At 38.8% G+C, this 19,557-nt stretch overlaps 1 long non-coding RNA gene across 1 annotated transcript in view; it reads right to left on the bottom strand.

Moving 5' to 3' along the window:
• Positions 1 to 19,148, bottom strand: part of LOC108449308 — a 22,044-nt gene extending 2,896 nt beyond the window's left edge. Inside the window, exons 1-2 of the long non-coding RNA XR_001865467.1 lie at positions 18,997 to 19,148; positions 4,655 to 4,666 (exon numbers count right to left, since the gene is read on the bottom strand). This is a non-coding gene — a long non-coding RNA (uncharacterized LOC108449308). The remainder of the gene's footprint in view (positions 1 to 4,654; positions 4,667 to 18,996) is intronic.
• Between the last annotated feature and the right edge of the window lie 409 nt (positions 19,149 to 19,557).

Raw genomic sequence — 19,557 nt, 5'->3', positions numbered from 1 at the left:
GGGGGGGGGGAAAGAAAATTAAAATTGACTTTTTTAACCCTTTTAAAACATCTGTGTCCAAAAGCAGAGATTTCTCTTAAGCCAACAGAATTATAACTACTTTTGTCTTACTCTCTTAGACCTAAATGACGTACAGATGTAATCGAGACTAGAGAAAGTTAACACAAAGGCCATTTCATTTGTGTTGTGGGAGTAATAGAACAAGAATCCTTCCATGTTATTATTCATTAGATCAAAGCTGCATTATGCAGGAATGTTGTAGTTATGTTCTAAACTTGGATTTCCCTCAACAAAGGGCTTTAGGCCCAAGCTTTGGTGATTAAATTAAATACTGAGAGTTGATTAAGCACTTCAATGAAAAAAAATTCAAAAATACTTGAACCATGGTTCACATTTATTTCTGCCCTATTTTACTAAAAAAATGTAGGTTTTTTAAGAAGTACCCTGGTGGAATATTGTCCTGTTTATTTTTTCAGTGCACCTAATCATTTACATGTCAAGTGATTTTGGATGTTTTGGTGCTAGAGCAGAGACTTTAAACTGTCCTCTGCTTGGCTTGCAAAATTTCAGGGATCTAAAACCACTCAGTTTAGAGATCCTTGCCCTATCTTTAAAACAGTGCCCTCTTTAAGTGGAAGCTTGTAAAATTGTTCTGTGGCTGAACCAGTAAAACCTCTATTCCTAACACTGGGATATTTTCTTAAATGTTTTCCTTACGTTTACTGGGCTTTGGCATTGTAATAAATAGTATCCTTATTCTTTTTGGAAATAAAGGGAAATTGAAAAAGCTCTGGAAAGTTCCAGTTCAAATTTGCCCCTTTCTCTTACATGAACAACTATGTCTCAAACCAGACATTCTCAAAAGATGACCTTCCCTGGGCTTTCTTTGTAAAGCTGACCCTGTTTTACTTCTACTGTGAAGGCACTTAAAGGCTGTTTGTCAGATGGTCTGGCCAAGAGAGAAGAAATAAGGCTTCATTTCTGGGCATGGGTCAAAAAACTACAGTAGACCCAGCAGACAGAAAATTTCCCCTAAGAAAGAAACATTTTCTTAGAGCCACATGCAAAAGACATATGGCTGTCTAAAATGCACTGAACATCGAGCTTTCCCCATGCCATCTCCAGGTTAATGAATTTAACTCTGCCCTGCAAAGATATGCTATACCCCAGCTACCATAGCCCTTCCTACTTCTCTTCTCCATTTTAATCTTACATTATCATTTGCCCCTGGACTGGAATATGCAGCAAATGTTTGTGTGAAAAACACTCAGCAGCAACCAAGTTGTGTGCTTAATCTGATACAGCCTCACATCCCTGACTCCTGTGAGCTGTTCATGCTATGAGGTTACGTGAGAATTCATGCATACTTGGATGTGATGGGCTTCTAAAAATAGCGAACTCCAATGTACATGCACACTGACAGCAGAAATGCCAGACATTCCTTGCTGCTCCAGGCTTTTCTACTGAATGTGTGTGCATACGAAACCAGTTTGAGGAATGAAACCACTTCCCATTAAGGCAGCACTCTAAGAATTGATTTAGCAGTTTCATTACTAATTGTCCATAGATTTTTTGTTTCAAATAATTGGCAGCTGTAGCCCAAAGTACTGTAGGTCTCCTCCTACCCTTGGCTATTCTGTCAATTTGACTAACTGTGAAAAAATCAAAGGGAGGGCTGCAGTCAAAGGAAATTTGTTATTGAAACAAAAGTGGTTCTGCTTCCCTGCCAGACTTTCCATGGACAAAAGGGTATTTGTTTTCCCCTTGGTACCCACTGTGGCATGGCTTTCATTAGAAAGTTAGCGGGCCAAGGTTACAGCTGTACAGGATTGCCAGCCAGCTTTTGCAGCCAAACGGTCTAAAGCAATCCATGAGAGCACAGCTGTCTCATAGTACAATGAGGTGAGGAGCACATGATGAATAGCGAAGTCTGTGTCTGTAGGGGAAGTGGGGAAGGAGAACGGATCACCAAGGATATTGCAGAATGCAAGTAATACAAATTATTCAGAGCGTTTGCTGTCAGTGAAATGAGTTATGTATCTGTTAGTGCCTGAAAGAACAGATGGATTGAAACTAGTATGTCACATCCAGCTCATCTAATCTCTGGCCAAGAAGGGCAGGGAAACATTTGGATTCCCAGCTTCAACATTATTCCTTTGCTTATGGTTTCCAGTAAAATCCCAAAGCTGGAAGAGCCTGTTTCCCATTTGAGATACAGCCAAGATTCTCAAAAAACAATTCTCAGGAGATTTCATGAGATTTTTTTCCAAAACCACAGAAGTATTAGGGAAGATTTTGGCATGGTTGGTTCTGCCATTGATGCCATGAAGATTTTTGCCTTTTCTTTTATACTCCTGTTATACCTTTTTACAACTTCTGTATTCCTAGTGCTTTTTGCCTACATTCTTGTTTGTCAAGCTAAGAGACTAAACATTTTAGAAGCTTCGTCGCTAGGGATCAGTGTGCCCCAGACCCCAAGGTCCTCTCCAGAACATATTCTGTAAACTAAGATAGAACCATCCAGGGGAAGGTTCCTTGGGGAGGGGGGCTCACTTGAGCCTCTCATTGGGGAGTCTTTGATAGATATGCTAATTAGTAAAACCTATAATGTTATACCCAATGTTGGGGGGGAAAAGAAGACAGACACAGAGACACAGAGATAGACTCGGCGGGGTGCATCTCGATGCATATGACCTGGACGTGTACACCTAAGGATCCTTAAAAATAAATACCAAGGTAAAATCCCTTTTCCCCTTCTAACCGTGTATGCCTCTTAAGACCAGGAAAAGGCATCAGTTGCTGGCGACCACTAAGGGACCCTAAAGACCTTGAAACTTGCAGTCTTGGGTTGGAACACATCGCTCTTTGCCCCTCTCTTTGCTGGCAAATTACAGAGGGGCCGGAGCAACAATCTAAGACTGTGACCAGGACTTTAGGACCCAGCACGGAAAGGCAGAAACACGGAAAGAGGTGAGTGAAAAGGCATCAGTCCCATCTGGGGTGCCAGCAACTGATGCCTTTTCCTGGTCTTAAAATCAAGAAGCATACATACTGAGTCTATCTGTCTCTCTTCCTCCCCCCCATCATTGGGTATAACATTATAGGTTTTACTAATTAGCATATCTATCAAAGACTCCCCAATGAGAGGCTCAAGTGAGCCCCCCTCCCCAAGGAACCTTCCCCTGGATGGTTCTATCTTAGTTTACAGAATATGTTCTGGAGAGGACCTTGGGGTCTGGGGCACACTGATCCCTAGCTACGAAGCTTCTAAAATGTTTAGTCTCTTAGCTTGACAAACAAGTCCAAGAATGTAGGCAAAAAGCACTAGGAATACAGAAGTTGTAAAAAGGTATAACAGGAGTATAAAAGAAAAGGCAAAAATCTTCATGGCATCACCATCAACCCAAGATGTAATTTTGGTAAACTTAAACTCCAAGCATAAGTCAAGACTAAAAATCTTTCTTTCAGCCCATATTTACTAGAAAATATATTATACATTTTTCTGTTGGTAGAAATGTCTATATTTGAATTCAATAGTAGTGAACAAATAATTGTATTTATTGAATTTAATCCATCTTCCTTTGGACTTTAAAGTGCTGTGTAGCATCAATTATTTTTAAGTACAGCTACTCTTAAAATAAGTCCAATGTGTGTTAAATCAAGAATATGTAATTTTTTTTATTCCTTTGAAACCTTCCAGAGCCATTTGAGAACTGATAGACCTTGGTAATCCTGCCTGGCCTTCCACAGCCCTGCCTGTAGGGCCAGGACACCATTTAAGCTTGGCCACAGCCTCTCTGTCCCTGCCCAAACTGTTATGTGTCTGTTGCTATTTTCATCTTTTTTTGCCATTGATGGGATCCTTGGCATCAGTTGTGGACCTGGATCTGGGGCTGTTGACAGACCCTGCTACCAGCCCAAGCTTCTGCCCTCCTTGCTCAGCCCTGTAGGACTGTACCTGCTTGGTGAGGGCATGACTTGCCCTGGATCACCTTCACCCTCATTGCCCTCAGGCAGCAGCTGGCCCTTGCTAATCCCTGGCATCAGGTTTTAATCGATGGATTTCTTTCCCTTTCCCTTTCCCTTTCCCTTTCCCTTTCCCTTTCCCTTTTCTCCTCCCCCTGTCCCTCCCCTCCCCTTCCCTCCCCTTCCTCTTCCCTTCTCCTTCCCTTCCCTTTCCTTTTCCATTTTTTTGTGCACAACCCCACAGCACTACTTAACTCTCAGCTGATAGTTACATTTGGATTCTGCCTTTAAAGAAACAGAAATATGTCAAACTTCATCACAAAATGATTTGTGTAGCTTGCCTCTGACTCAGCTCTTGATGTGGTGTAAACACTCTTTGTACAAACACAAGCTGATGCACAGTATAAGGAAAAAAAGCTACAAGATTGGACAGTCCTTTGTCCTACAGTCTTTGGCAGTAGCTCCATATTTCCTGAGAGCCTTGTGCTGCCAAAAGCCTAGCTCATGAGGGTGAGCTAAGCAGTAGTGATGGCTGAACTGGCTGCATGGACCTTGCTCCTGATACACATGCATGGGAGAAATAAATCATAGTGGCCAAAAGATTAAGTCATGCCAAGTTTTCTTCTCTCAGCCCTATGGATTGCCCAGTCCTAATTCCTTCAACATTTATGGCCCACGTTTTTAAGACCTTCAGTCATTTCTGTTGCTTGTCTGGACTGACCCACATTCTTCTTGATCTGCACTGCCCAAAAATGGACATGGTGCTCCCCCTGAGGTCGTGCTACTGACAAGTTACGTCACGTGTTTTGAGAAAAAAACTATTGTTTATCTCTCTGAGTATGGTATGTTCCGCTTTTTTGTAGCAGCCTAACACGGAATCATTTTCATGACTCACTGTATTTTAGAGACCCCTTTCTATAGTACCAAAGATCATAATTATTCAGCCTGTCATTATACAGCTGATCGCTCTTATGTACAGAACTTGACATTCATTTCTGATGAATTGCATTGTATTCTTTCCCAGACAATATCTCTAATATTGCTCAATGATTCTGTTGAAAGCCTATTTTTAGAACCACTTTTGTTAGCAGAAGGTGGCTAAAGCCACTGTCACTGATGCCAGATTATCACAGGTAATGTTTGCAGTGCCAGTTCTGTCACTCCACTTTAGAGTAGCCCAGACACTGATGGCACAAAAGACACCTCCACTTAGATGCTTGGGGGCATTAGATACTTAGATGCATCTACAGGCATTTGAAGCACTGAAACTTCCACTACAGACAGTGAAAATATGGTTCAGTGTGACTTACGAATATTTGAGGATTATTTACTTAATCAGCAATCAGTACAGTGATTCCTGAGTGTCATTTGAAATGCCCCAGCCTAGCTCAGACATCTGCAGCAGAATGACAGAGGTCATACAGGAACTTGGGAACACCTGGGCCCTACTGGATGGCAGCAGGGTGTCAAAAAGGAGATCCTTTCAGAAGTACCTGAATGGCTGGATCCCTCTCATAGGTGGAATCAACCCCTACACAAATAATATAGGTTAATCTCCAAAGGTCACTTCCAGCTCTAAGTATTCTGTGATTTTGTGAGGGTCAGTGAAAGGAGGCAACGGCCACAAGCTACAGCAAGAGCAGCTCCAGCTGGATATGGAGATAAACATTTCATTGTGACATTGGTTAAGCACTGGAGAAGAAAGGCTATGGGGATCTTCATTCTTGAAACAGTAGAAGCTCAACTTTACAGGGCCCTGAACACCCTGACCTGGCTAGGTAGCTGGCCCTGAGACAGGGCTTCAACTAGACAGCCTCCAGAGGTATCTACCAACCAAAGTTTTTTTATTCTAAACAGCATGCAATGTTACTGTAATTTCTTTACTATTGCATTCACACCACGTTTAATTAGGCAATAAAGAGACAGAAGAAAAAGGAGAAGGATAGGAAGTAATTGAAGCTATTGGGTTTCTTTAATTAAGAAAAAACCAAAAGTCCATGGCAACAGCGGCTATTTAGTTAATTCAGCACCCTTAATTAAAATTAATAGCATTTTTTTATCAAGCCTCTTTATCAAGTTTATGGTGTATTTATATCTGACATGACACTTCATTACTGTCAGGCATGACCTGAGAAACTTGACAGATGGAGAAAGAACAGCAGTTCACTGGCAGAACTGGAAACAAAATGTGCTCTTCCCGTGTTCAAAGCTTTAGGCAATTTTGCCTGTTTCCTGTTGGGAGAGCTCTTTTTTAAACCGCTGTTTTAATGGATATTCAAAACTAAGTGAGTGCTGTGCGTGTTCACACTTGGACAAAACATGGCCGGCTTGCTAGGTCATGTTAGAGAGCACTTCACCAGCAAGGATCTTTGCTGATGTAACTTCTAATTTATTTGTCTTAGATGACATTAATGTAATCTGAAGCCTCATGTTCCAGTGAATTCCTGAACAAAGTAAAGGGAAGTCACACACTGAGTCTGTTTTTTCTCCCAAGATCCCAGAATAAAATAGAAATGGGAAGAAATAGCCACCATAGGAGAAAGCTCTTCTGTTCCAGCTGTTCTATTATGAGCCCCTGAACATTCTGTCTCCCGTTGAGCTACTCCTTTTCCTGTCTTGTTTTCTCCAGCCTGACAGCTAATTTACTGGCTCCCTATTAAATTCTGCCTTCCTTCAGACTTTCTTCACTGCCTGTTTTATAACATTGCTATCCTTTATGCATTCATTTTTGGGTCATGGTGGTGTGGACTCCTGGCAGGTCATTGTAATTAGTCACATGCATGAGTCCAATCTGCTTTGCCTCTCTGAGGAAAACATACAGTGGGATTCCAGTTTTCCTCGAAAATTTTACTGTTTGAACATTGGTGTATTCTCAGTAAGTTTTGACAGGACAGGATATTTTACTTTTTGACTCTACTTTTTCATTTGGCAGTCAGACAGAGAAATCCAGAAGTCAGGCACTATTGCTTTACTTGCAAAATTTGTGCAGTTTATCTGGATTTATTTTTTCCCCTGTTGGCTGAATGGATTTCTTATAATTGAGTTTCTGACTTGGATGCATAAACCTATTTGTTTCCCATCTTTTTTCGATATGCATTCATTTGCACAGGCATACCTGACAAAAGATGATAATAAACCATGGGCATGACACTGGCAAATTCACTATATTAGGACTGTGAGTAATTGTGGGAAATGTTTGCGAAGAATGCTACTAATGGTGAAAACAATAAAAGATGTTAATTATTGTCAGAGAACTATGTGTGGTTTTCTGTCCAGCAGTGGTTGGAAGCAGATGTTTCAGCTTGGTGTAACAGACAGCTGCCTATGGGGAAGTTCTTGCTCCTTCAGCAGTTGGAAGCTGGTTCATACCTAAAACCTGAGGACTTATATATCAAAGAAAAGTTCTGTGACTATTTTCTATCCCCTGGATAATTTTACTATTCATAAAAAGGTCCAATACATTGGAAAACAGCTAAGCTTTTTGGCTTCAGTAATGTCATGTTTGAATCTTGTAAAATGTGTTCACTCTTCACAACCCATAAAACATATGGGAATCTCTCTTAACTAAAATCCTGCAGAAATGAAACAGAACTGAACACAGTGTTTAGAGAAGATAGAAATTCTGCTAAAATTGTGAGCTGGAATGGAAGGAAGATCTGAATTTTTCAGTTTAGCAGACAGTAAATGAATAGCATTGGAGCAAACATAATGTTAAGCAGAAGTAGTAACATAAGTCTCCAAAGGAAATAACTTGTTTTAATCCCCATATCCAACTTTGTCTTATATCATTAATAGCTGCAAATGATGATCCAGGGTAATAGAAGACTGTAGGTGTGTTAAGATGACTACTTCTTGGAAAACTGGAAAAAGTATGCACTGTGGATAATGTAAATCTTATTTTTTCTAACAACAGTGATCATACAACCCTAGAACCAGTTAATGAGCACAGACTCCACTAATCACACACAGAAAAATCTAGGCATTTGTGGAGGAAAACAGAAAAGAAAAACAGCTGATAAAATACAGTACTTTGCTGAAGACTGCTTCAGATATGGAACTGTGCTAATTCTGGATGAGATCCATGTTACCTAAAACATCTATAGAAATAAATTAAACAGTGCTATAAAGATCCAGTTTACAGTTTGGATGAAGCCTTCCTGCTTCAGCAGGGTAAAACCATTTATTATTAATGACACAAACTGTTTGCCTCAGTGCCGAAAGCAGTTCCTGGGCATTTTTAATTGAGTACTATAGCTGTAGTCCTAAGGTCCCTTCCTTCCCAAGTAAGAATTTGAATGCCTAAAATCATCTGTGTTTCAGACAGGAATCTTAAGTCTTAACTTCAAGATGTCCTAAAATTCTGGGCATCAATATTAACTCGGCATATTCTAACATAGCTTGGGAGTTTCCAAGAACCTTTTACAGATATTTTCCACTCCATTCATCTGCAGAGGGGCTGGTCTTACTTCTGGCTTACTTCTATGCTCAGCATTTTGCCTTCAAAAGAGAATGAAGGCAAGAAGCTTCCATCCAGCTACTCCATATTTGTGTGCTTAAAGATTTCTCTTTTGAACAAAATTGAGACAAGAATTAAAATTTCTTCTTTGCTGCTGAAATTCTGTAATCATGAATCTGTTAGGTCAAAGAAAAAAAAGCTCAGTGAATACTTGGTCTTATCAAGAAAAAGCCAGGGATAGGCTGCATTCTTGTTCTGTGAACTTTTAAAGGCAAACGTAGACTTCTAAATTACCCAGGGCCTGAAGAGGGAGGTGGGCTTGATTTATGCCACTGGAGCTGCAGAAGGTGCTTCTGCTGGGCAGAATGGCTGTCTCTTTTCTCGTTTACAGAGGTGTGTCCATCCTCTAAACCGGGAAATCAGGCACCAATTTTAGACAGTCATAGATCATGTTCACAAAGATTATACTTTAAATGTTATTCAGGTAAGTTGCCGTGAGTTCTTTAAATGCTTATTTCATAGCTATGAAATGTGAGACTTCATCTGGAAAAAGTGCTGCCTAGACCGTTCTAAGCTTGAAAGACAACATACAAAACTAAAGGTTCCAAGGTTTTTTCATACTGTCCTTTATAAAGCTGCTAGATTTTTCTTGCAGTGCTGAGAACTTAAAAATCCAGGTGGAAAAAAAAAAAAAGCAGACATTAAAAAGACTGAGAAAGATTCAAGACCTACTCTGACCTAAACGTATTTATTTTTACAAGGGACATGTTATACCAAATAAAACTGTCTACAGGAAACTTATATTATCAGGATCACAATATGAAAAATGGACAGAAAACTGGGGTTTATAGTACAAGGGTAATTAAGCCCAAATTGCAGCTTGAAAATAGTCAGCTAAAGTGACTTTGCTCTGGGAACAGTTAAAACACGTGGCCAAAAATGTGAAAGGACATTAATTGGCTAAGAATCTGAGACATTAATTTTGAATGTGTCTTTACTTGATCTGACACAAAAGGCTACATATTTAAAAGGCAACTATGCACCTGGGACTATCCTCTGGCACTGAGGCCAAGGGGCAGAGAAGAGAATCCATTATCATCTTAGACACCAAAGCAGGTGGTACATCCTTTGCGATCAGTTCCTGGACTGCATTAACATTCAGGCCATACCTGGAAATTGTTTGATAGAGCACTTGCTGACCCAGGAACAATGGTGCCAGAGAATGTTCTAAGGGTTTAACATATTCAAGTTCCAGTGCCCAGGAATGTTCCCTGGCAGTGCTTGATTTGTTAACACAGAAGTAGCCAAAACCTTTTTGTTTTAGACACTTAAAATGACACTTGAGACACCACTAGCAGAAGATGATCTCTATAGAAAATTAAAGTACTCACAGGGGAAAAATAACACAAAGGGATTGAGAAGGTGGTGGATGAGGCGATATGAAAGGTGCAGTTAAAAATATAATTTTTTATTGGATAAATCACTGAAAAAATCAATATGATTAATCTTACTTGATTTTAAAATTCCAAGACAAACAATGGCACTATGTTTTTAGAACTGTCATTCTGATGGTATTATGCCTGTCCATTCTGAAGCATTACTGTGATTCCTTCCACGTACAATCAATATTCACCATCTTCTTTTGCATCTTCTCTATCATTTTATGGATGTACCATTGCCATAGAATAATAGACCTATGCAACTTTAATCCTAATGTACTGAAGTGTTCTTTCTCATTGTCCTTATTCTTGTTGTGTTTTAATGTTTTATATTCTTTTCCTTCCCATTTTCCAACTTCTAATTTATGTTTCTTTAGTATTCGTTTTTTGAATTTTCAAGATATCACTCTAGTTTTATAGCTCTCTTGTTATTTTGTTTACTGTTTTTTGGGTTGGTTTGGTTGGTTATAGGCTTATTACCTTTTGGACATGAAGCAAAATATCCATAGTTAATTTCTAATTGACATATGATTTTTCTGCTTAAATTCTTTCTGCCAGGTGACTTGGCTCATAATTCTTTTCAGTTCTGGGAAATATCTCCTTTCAAAGCACTAATTATGTATATTACTGCTTTGGACTTTATTGTATTTAATGTAGCAAGAGTGATCAAACTGAATTTTTGTACTTGAACTGTCATTAATTTTTGCTTATACAACAAATATATCTTTATCTCTCACAATGGGATTTCAATTTCTTGCATATCATTCATATAGAATAAGAGAATTACTATATAATGCATGCTGAAATTTCAAGGGTGTTTAAGTACTGTCAGTATCACATTCTTGTACTCCATACTGCTTTCACCCTGTAAGAGATTTCCTTAATCATTGGGCTGTTGTTTGCATGGCTGCTCATTCTGCTCTATAGAATGGATCAAAGATTTTCAAAAACACAACAAACGGTATTCTATCTTGTTGTCTATCTTCTACAGCGCTGATCCTTAAAACTTTAGGATTATTTTTGGTCTAAATAGTTTCCCAGACAATGATTTCCATATCAATTATATAATACTGATCTTAAGGTTCTAATAATTGATTAGATCAATTTCATTGAGCGAATGATTTCATTTCATACCCAAGATACTTATTCCAAATTCAGGTAGGGAAGAATACAGGATCTAGATCACAGCTGATGTTCTACTTGCCATAAGAATGAATTTGGAAACATAATTTCTTATTTTGAGGTTGTATACTGTGAGAAGTTGAGTAAGTCTGTTGAATTGTTTGTGTTTCCTTATTATATGGTGTAGAGCTCAGCTACACTTCTATAATTTTTCATTTGCCTTTTTAATTTTAATTTTCCTACTTCCTGATCTTTTATTTATAAGCACTGTTGTTAAGTGCTATTGATGTGAAAATATCCACATATATTTTTTCTGTTTTGTCATCTATGTTCTAAAAGATGTGTGAAAACAGAGACGAAGGGAGTTATTTTTTTACCTATAAGTTATAGCTGACAACACAAAGGAATATGAATGAAAGCTCATGTGCAATCTGATATTTACAATTTTTTTGAAAGCATGTTGCAGTAAGTAAGAAGAAGATGAGTCTTCACATGTGCATTGTCCATCACCATAATAATTATTACCTAAGGTCAGATAAAATGGATGTTCTCTGATCTGGGGTAGTGATCACAGGCTATATGACATTTGAAACTACTTCTAAGAAAGAAATTAAAACCTTATCTGGAGAATTTCTCTGCCAAATGAGGGCAAGTAAAATAAGTTTTCAGAAAGCTCTATCACTCAAGCTAAAAGAGAAAAAATTGCATGTCATTCCTTGGGTGAGGAAACAAGGGTTGTGTAGAAAAAAAGAAATAGGTACTCTTGTTTCTGTAAGCTCAGTGGAGCAATCCTCAAGACTCTTTCTATTTTAATTGCATTTTTATCTTGATTAAAAATGGTACTGTCCGCAGTTTTGGTTACTTTTTAAAATTCTTTTCCTAGAGGACCAGCAGGATTGCTGCTTGTACAGTTTAAGTATCAGATTCTACTCTCTAAATACCAAGATGCTGAAAGAATTTAAAAGTCACAGGTGTTTCTGATGAAATATAGCTTTCAGGAAGAGAATATCATAAGCAATCCAGTTTGGAAGTGTTCCATATACAGGAACAGGAATGGTGTGTGCCAGAAAACATTGCTGGAGGAATTTTATTTAGATATTTAGAAAAATCAGAGAAACCACCCAAATGAAACTATAAACTAATAATTGTGAGCTATATTCATAGCCAAACCAGGAGAAATTAAGCTAATAGATTTGTTCTTTTAATGTATAAAGCTGGCTGTGCCCTGGAAAGCCTCAAACTGCGGTCTATAATTGTCTCCCTAATGACTGCTGAATTGCTAGCTCCCATTCACATACTAATTCTTTGCAAATGTTTTTTGGTGCAAAGACTCAGGATGTTAAGTCTTGAAAAAGGGCTCAGGCTTCAAAGCACAGTTTGTCTTTCCCTCTCACATATATGCCAACAAGAGGTTTTTTTATATACTAAACAGTGGGAAATACCTTTCTTACTGTGAGATTTACTGCTCCTTACAAGTATCTGACAGTTAACCTTGGCGGTCATTTTATTGCAAGAGGATGCAAGAAAAATTTCTGAAAGGTCTGGGGCTCTGTTCATCTGGCAGCTGAAGGATTCCAGCAAAGCCTTGCTTGGCCTCAGTCTGAGAGTATGCAAGCTTTAATTGTCCACGTGAATACCTTAAACCAAAACGAGCCTGATTGTTGAGGGGCATTTCCCAGTATATCTGCCTGAGAGGATATATGTTGGAGAGTTTATCTGTTCCTGTAACTATTTCACAACATTTTAGTTGCCAAAATCTGTTGTACTCATTTGCATTCATTGAGTAATTAATTACACTGTATGGCTATTAATGCATATCAGGCACTTTTCCCTATTCATTATTTTTCTCAAAATTCTAAATCATATAATGTAACAGTATGATTTCCTGTTGATTCCTGGTATAATTTGGAATGATTTGCAAAAACTTTACAGACTGATGCACACTGATATTATTGGGAGTATTTCCTTTCCAAAATAAGCTGAAAATCACACATTCTGGTGAATATAACGTTTTCAAGAAATATTTTTGAAACTTTTTTAAGGACATACAAACCAATCTCAAAGCTGTGAGAATTATAATGTGTGGCAATAAGCTGCTTAATATCATAAGTATGCAAAAGGAGTCACCCAATGATAATCACACAGAAATCAATGTTTTAAAGTTTTTTCTCATCAGGAATTTTAATGTCCTAACTTTTTTTCCTTTTCATTTAGTAAGTCACTTATTTTACCATCATTTATCAGGAACTTTATACAGATAAGCTTACTATGGTGCTATCGTGTTGTTGTCCAGCCATGAATGCTGTTGCATTCACAAACATTTGTGGCCAAGGAAACATTTCTCCAGGAATAGTCCATCCCAAGTCAAGAGGAGGTCTCTACACCTTGTATAGGTAAAATGCTATTTTGTGAAGAGTAGCAGCTGTGTCAGCTCTGTGCGCAGGAGCAACATAAGTAGGAGTAACACTTGGAGGATCCCCACATAAAGCTCCACAATTCCGTTTAATGTGAACTTTAGCATAAGCCTCATTGGATGCCACGTGGTTTTGTTTGTGCAAACATCTGCCTTCAGGAATGTTCCACTTGTGTGAAGCGGTGGCTTTCCCATCTCTGTGCTGTATCAGATCCAATGACAGGAGAATAAGCTAAAAAATCCATTTCTGTGTTCTTGGACATGAGGACTGGAGAACCAAAGAGCATTGTAACCGGGTTCTTGCATCAATATTTGCAGTGAGGTGAAGTTTGTACCAGCTGAAGAGCCAAACCATGTATTTTAAATATTGGGTTTCTGCTACTTTTTGTGACTTTAGGTTTTGAAATGCATTCTCTATATGCAGGTCTAGCAGAGATAACATTAAGGAATTATGAAGGATAAAGGGCTATATTACTTGTAAGAATTGCTTCCCAAGACAGACTTTTAATCTTGGCAGAGAATCACAGGTTTGGTTCAGGAGAAAAGCAGAAATCAGCCTGACAGTGGGCCAATCCTAACTGGACAATTCTGACTATTCCTACCCTTGGCATTTTTGCACAGTTACATGTCTATTACATTAGTTATAAATCAACATGTGAATACAGTAAATAGCTAATTAGAAAAAAACCTGTAATCTGTGAAAAGAATAGTTTTATGTCTTCCCCCTCATACTGAAGAAAATGCATTTAAGAGCAGTTGTCTCATAAAATCAGGGAGGAGAATCTATATAAAAATCATTCATAAGTGTAGTATATGAAGTCAAATTAAGAACTGGGGAAACTGTAAAACCAGCAACAGAGATTTGCTGATAATTTAATGACTTAAAGGACCATGAAACAAAGATTTCTGCATATTTTCTGATTCTTGACCATGTGCTATATTTCTTCTTACCTGTTTGATTTCCAAAATTTTTAGTTGAATCACTGCAACTGGGATTTTAAAATTAAGAAATTCTAGAGATGAAGGGAGCACACTATTTACATTAACAAAATTACACTGGTGTATTTGCAATAACAACATGTTCCTTCTTAAATTGGATGGTGGCAAATGTCTTAGAAATATCAGAAGACAAACTGTGTGAAGCACCTACTTTCTCTGGCATTATACTGATTACATGATGATTTTTTGCCTTTTCTTTTATATACCTTTTATATACCCTTTTATATAGCTTTTATGTATCCTCAGTGCTTTTAGCATGCATACTTGTAATTCCTTAAACCCAGTAATTTAGCATAGTCCTAATAATCCATTAAGCCAGGAGACCCAATGTCCTGGAGGCCTCGCAGTTGGAGGCCAGGAAGCCCCACGCTATCCTGGGAAACCAAGGTCCTTTCTAGAACGCATCCTGTAAGATAGGCCCATCCAGGGGGGAATTCCTTGGAATGGGGGGATATCACACTATTCATTTAAGCTTCTCATTGGGGAATCTTTGATAGATATGCTAATCTGCAAGGTCTATAAATTATATACACGATCTATTGTGTGGGTGCATTTCGGCGCATTCCACCTGGATGAAGTGGTGCATCTTAAGGATCCTTAAATAAATACCGAGGTAAAACCCCCTTTTTTCCTTAACTGTGTCTGGCTCTTAATTTTAAGACCAGGGAAAGGCAACAATACAATGTTTTTATAATGGATTAAAAGCTAAAATATTTTGGGATCAGCTTTAGATGTGTTAAATTCAAATCAGAAAGAATCTCACTGAAATGATACATAGATGTAATTAGTAACAATCCCTTGAATTTAGGATTATGCTAATCTGAAAAGTATTTTCTTTAATGTCTAATTGCTAAAATAGAGTTTACACCTATTGAAATGGGCTTGCATTTCTTCTGGTCTACAGAGTAATAATTTCGTGGACTTTTTTTTTTTAGTAAAAGATTTGCATGGAGAATATTTTTCAAATCTATTCTGAATATTTGCTGCCAGACTGGCTTGGTTCCAAAAGTTTTTCAAATAAATGTTTTTAGGTGTTGCCAGAATTAATTCTGAATTCTTCTGTTAGTAATATAGATTCAGTGTAAAGAAAACCATCAAAAGTTTTAACACATTGCCTCTTGTATACCTTACTTTATTAGACGATGATATATTATTAGATCCTCAGTCAGCATAAATCAATCTAGTACAACCACGAGGATTTTTGCCAGCTCTGATCTAGTGTCTAGTCAATCCTTGGCCTGTTCACTAAAACAACAGATAAGTTTGCCAAGTTGGACATACTAGCTTAATTTGAATGCTTCTGCTTTGATATGAAGAAAACTGGCCTATAGTATCAATCAAAAATGTATTTCTTGATGTTGCAGGTAAAGAATCTACACTACCCTTAAATTCATTTCACTGCCCCTTCTCTTATACTTGGTAGGGTCTTTTTCACCAAGTTCATACAAGTTCAGATAGCAGTCTGCCATTGTTTGTTCTGGATCTTGACCCAGCTTCTGCAGAAGGCAAGGGCAAACTCCCACCGGCGACTAAGATAGATCAGTCATCAAAAGCAAAAAAATCCCTGGAGTTCTAGTTCTTCACAGGGATATGCAGAAGGAGATGATCACACAGCAACAGCAGTCATTATTCAGAAGGGCATTTTTCTGGGGATGAAGCATTCAGGATGTTTATCAGAGCTTTTTTCATATTATGTTCTGGAATTAGCATGCTTTTCTATTGCAGAAAATTAGCTGGCTTTTTGCCAGGTAGGATGTTTCTTTCCATTTCCACTGCCTTGTGAATTTCCCTGGAAACATTTGTTACTTCAGACTGTGCCTGAATATTTATCTGTTTTTCCAGTACAAGTTAAAAATTTGTTTGTATTTACTAAAATGTAAAAAACCCCAAGTAACAGAAATGAAACAGAAAGCATTATGAAATTTGGATATGATCTTACAAAGCTTTTTCCCACCAACTTTGTAGGTATTCCTCAGAAGAATTAAGTATACTGAAACATATGTCATTATTAGCCTTGTCAGTTGAAAGGAAATTTGGGTAAGCCCCAGAATTTAGATCTCAAAAGCTGGGTGCCACAAAATCCATGCGTCTTAAAGTATAACACTATTTTGCCATTTTCAGAAGAAGTTACCTGTTGGGTAGAAACTTGATGAAGAAACAAAGGGAATTCCCAGAAGAGTGCCCCAGACACCTTTCCAAAGACTGAAGACTGGGAGAGGGAAAGATTAAGAGGAAAAGAAGAGATGTTTCCACACTCCCTATTTAAGCAGAAGTACTAAGATCCTTATTTCCCTTTTCCAACTTGTCTTTCATGATCTCATATTTACACCTCATTTTCCTCATTTTTTATTTCTTCTCTGAGACTGCTGTGGACAGAATCACTGTTCCTGACAGTGTGCTGGCACAAGATAATATTTGTATTAGCAGTGTTGCTAAAGGATTTGGAAAGATTTGTCCTGTAATACCAGTACTGGATACTCAGGCATCCAGACAGTGTAAACTGGTGGTCAGTCCCACCAGTGTAAAGATTTAATGCATTGTAACTAGTGAGTGAGTGCTGGCTGCCTTTGCTAAGGTTGGAAGCTGTGCCACATAAAGATGCTCTACTTTTATTCTAGCGTATATAAAACACTGAAATATGACTGATACACTATGAAACAGAAAGATACCAGATGTCTTATGTTTCAGAATATACCCAAGATGGGGATTTTTGCTTGTTTATTATTCTAGAGACAACATTTGGTTTTCTCTTTCTTAGTTGTAAGAATTATTCAGCTTCAAGGAATGCATGTTTATTGTCCACATATTCTTACACCCATGCATTTCTAGTCAGTGTTGGGACCTCATATATTTATCACACAATGATAATTACCTATTCTTTGTGGACAGATGCTTGTTTATAGAATAGAATTTTGACACTTTGTCAAGTATTTTTTTTCCTCCTTTTGCTCTGGGTATCAAATAAAGGTAATTCTTGCATTTTGTGCTGTGGAACTACTCCCTGTTAGAGAGCTCTTAGCTAAAAGATGTTTTTTCCTCATTCTCTTGCAATCTTTCTCTCAATGATTGATGTGACTCCATTTACTTCAATAGATTCATCTGGCTGAAAGGTGTTGCAGTAGGATCTTCCTTGAAATTAGATCTAGTCTTTTCACAGACAGTCAGAAGCTGGTAACAGATATACCACAAATCCTCATTTGGACTTGGATGGTTTAGTACTACACAGTAGATAATAGTATTATTGAGTCCTTTTTTGTTGTTTTAGTTTGCACATTTATCCTGACAGTAATTTTGTTTCAGTCAAAACAGTTTCATATTTATCCTAGAAACATGATACAACATAGGATTCTGAAGGAAAAAGTTGATTTCTGTCTGAGACATAAAAGATTTGCTTATAATCACTTTGCAGTCATTCTGGACCGTAAACCTAAAAAGGTAGCCAATACATTGTTTCTGTTAGGAATAATGAAGATAAAATAGGATGTGAAGATTTATTATTTAGATGCTTCTTTTCTGAAACCGGTAGTTCTCATGAACGTGGGAGAATTGCTGGGTCTTGATTCATGTGTATTTTGTCAGAAACAGTCTCATGGTTTGAGGGATAATCTCATTTCACACGGTTCGGGGGGAGGGCAATTTTTAAGTGCAGTCAGTAAAATGACATTAACTACAGTGAATACACATATGCAAACAAACACGAAATCCTGTGTGAACTGATCCTCAGCTTCCTGTGGGAATGACATCTTCAAGGGATTATATTTGAGCTCACTGAGAATCAGCCAGGATGACAGCTGAGCTGGAAGCTTTGCCAGAATACTGGCTGCCGTCTGGTTTTGTATATGTTTGTGATACCTATACTTAGCCTGTGCTGTCTGGGGTAGAGACAGCAAAATTGTATGATGGACAATTGTAAAAGGGGCCTGATGTGTGATTCTTCTGAGCAATTGTAACATTATTTGAATAGAATAGAATCATTAAGGTTGGAAAAGACCTCCAAGATCGTCAAGTCCAACCTCTGGCTAAGCACTACTGTGCCAAGTAAACTATAAAAGTGAATGCCACATCCCGTAATTTCTTGAATACTTCCAGGCATGGTGATTCCACAACATCCCTGGGCAGCCCTTTCCAATACTTACCCACCCTTTCAGTGAAGAAACTCTTTCTGATGTCCAACCTGAACCTCCCCTGACACAGCTTGAGGCCATTTCCTCTTGTTCTGTTGCATGTTACCTAGGAGAAGAGACTGACCCCCACCTAGCTACAATCTCCTTTCAGGCAGTTGTAGAGAGTGGTAAGGCCTCCCCTGAGCTTCCTTTTCTCCAGACTAAACAACCCCAGCTCCCTCAGTTGCTCCATATATGACTTAATTCTCCAGACCCTTCACCAGCTCTGTTGCCCTTCTCTGAACTCACTCCAGCCCCTCAAGGTCCTTCTTGCAGTGAGGGGCTCAGAACTGAACACGGGATTTGAGATGTGGCCTTACCAGTGCTGAGTGCAGGGGGGAAAATCACTGCCCTGGTCCCACTGGCCACACTATTGTTGATACAGGCCAGGATGCCATTGGCCTTCTTGGCCACCTGGGCGCACTCTGGCTCACCAACACCCCAGGTTCTTTTCCACCAGGAAGCTTTCCAGCCACTCTGTCCCCAGCCTGTAGTACTGCAGGGGATTGTTGCGACCCAAGTGCAGGACCCGGCACCTGGCCTTGTTGAACCTCATACAAATGGACTCAGCCCCTTGATCCAGCCTGTCCAGATCTCTTTGCAGAGCTTTCCTGCCCTCCAGCAGATCAACACTTTTGCCCAGCTTGGTGTCATCTGTGAACTTGCTTAGGGTGCACTTGATTTTCTCATCCAAATCATTGATAAAGGTATTAAATAGGACTGGCCCAACACTGACCCCACTAGTGACCAGCCACCAACTGGATATGGCTCCATCTGCCAGCACTCTCTGGGCCTGGCCATCCAGCCAGTTTTAATCCAGCAAAGAGTGCACCTGCCTAAGCTGTGGGCTGCCAGCTTTTCCAGGAGAATGCTGTGGGAAGCAATAACAAAGGCTTTACTGAAGTCCGGGCATACAACATCTGCAGCCTTTCCCTCGTCCACTAGATGGGTCACCGTGTCCTAAAAGGAGACAAGATTGATCATGCAGGACTTGTCTTT

Source organism: Corvus brachyrhynchos, unplaced genomic scaffold, assembly GCF_000691975.1.
Source record: "Corvus brachyrhynchos isolate BGI_N302 unplaced genomic scaffold, ASM69197v1 scaffold116, whole genome shotgun sequence".
NCBI classification, from domain to species: domain Eukaryota; kingdom Metazoa; phylum Chordata; class Aves; order Passeriformes; family Corvidae; genus Corvus; species Corvus brachyrhynchos.
Note: the sequence above shows the minus strand (reverse complement) of the source record. Positions and strands in the feature narration are given on the sequence as shown.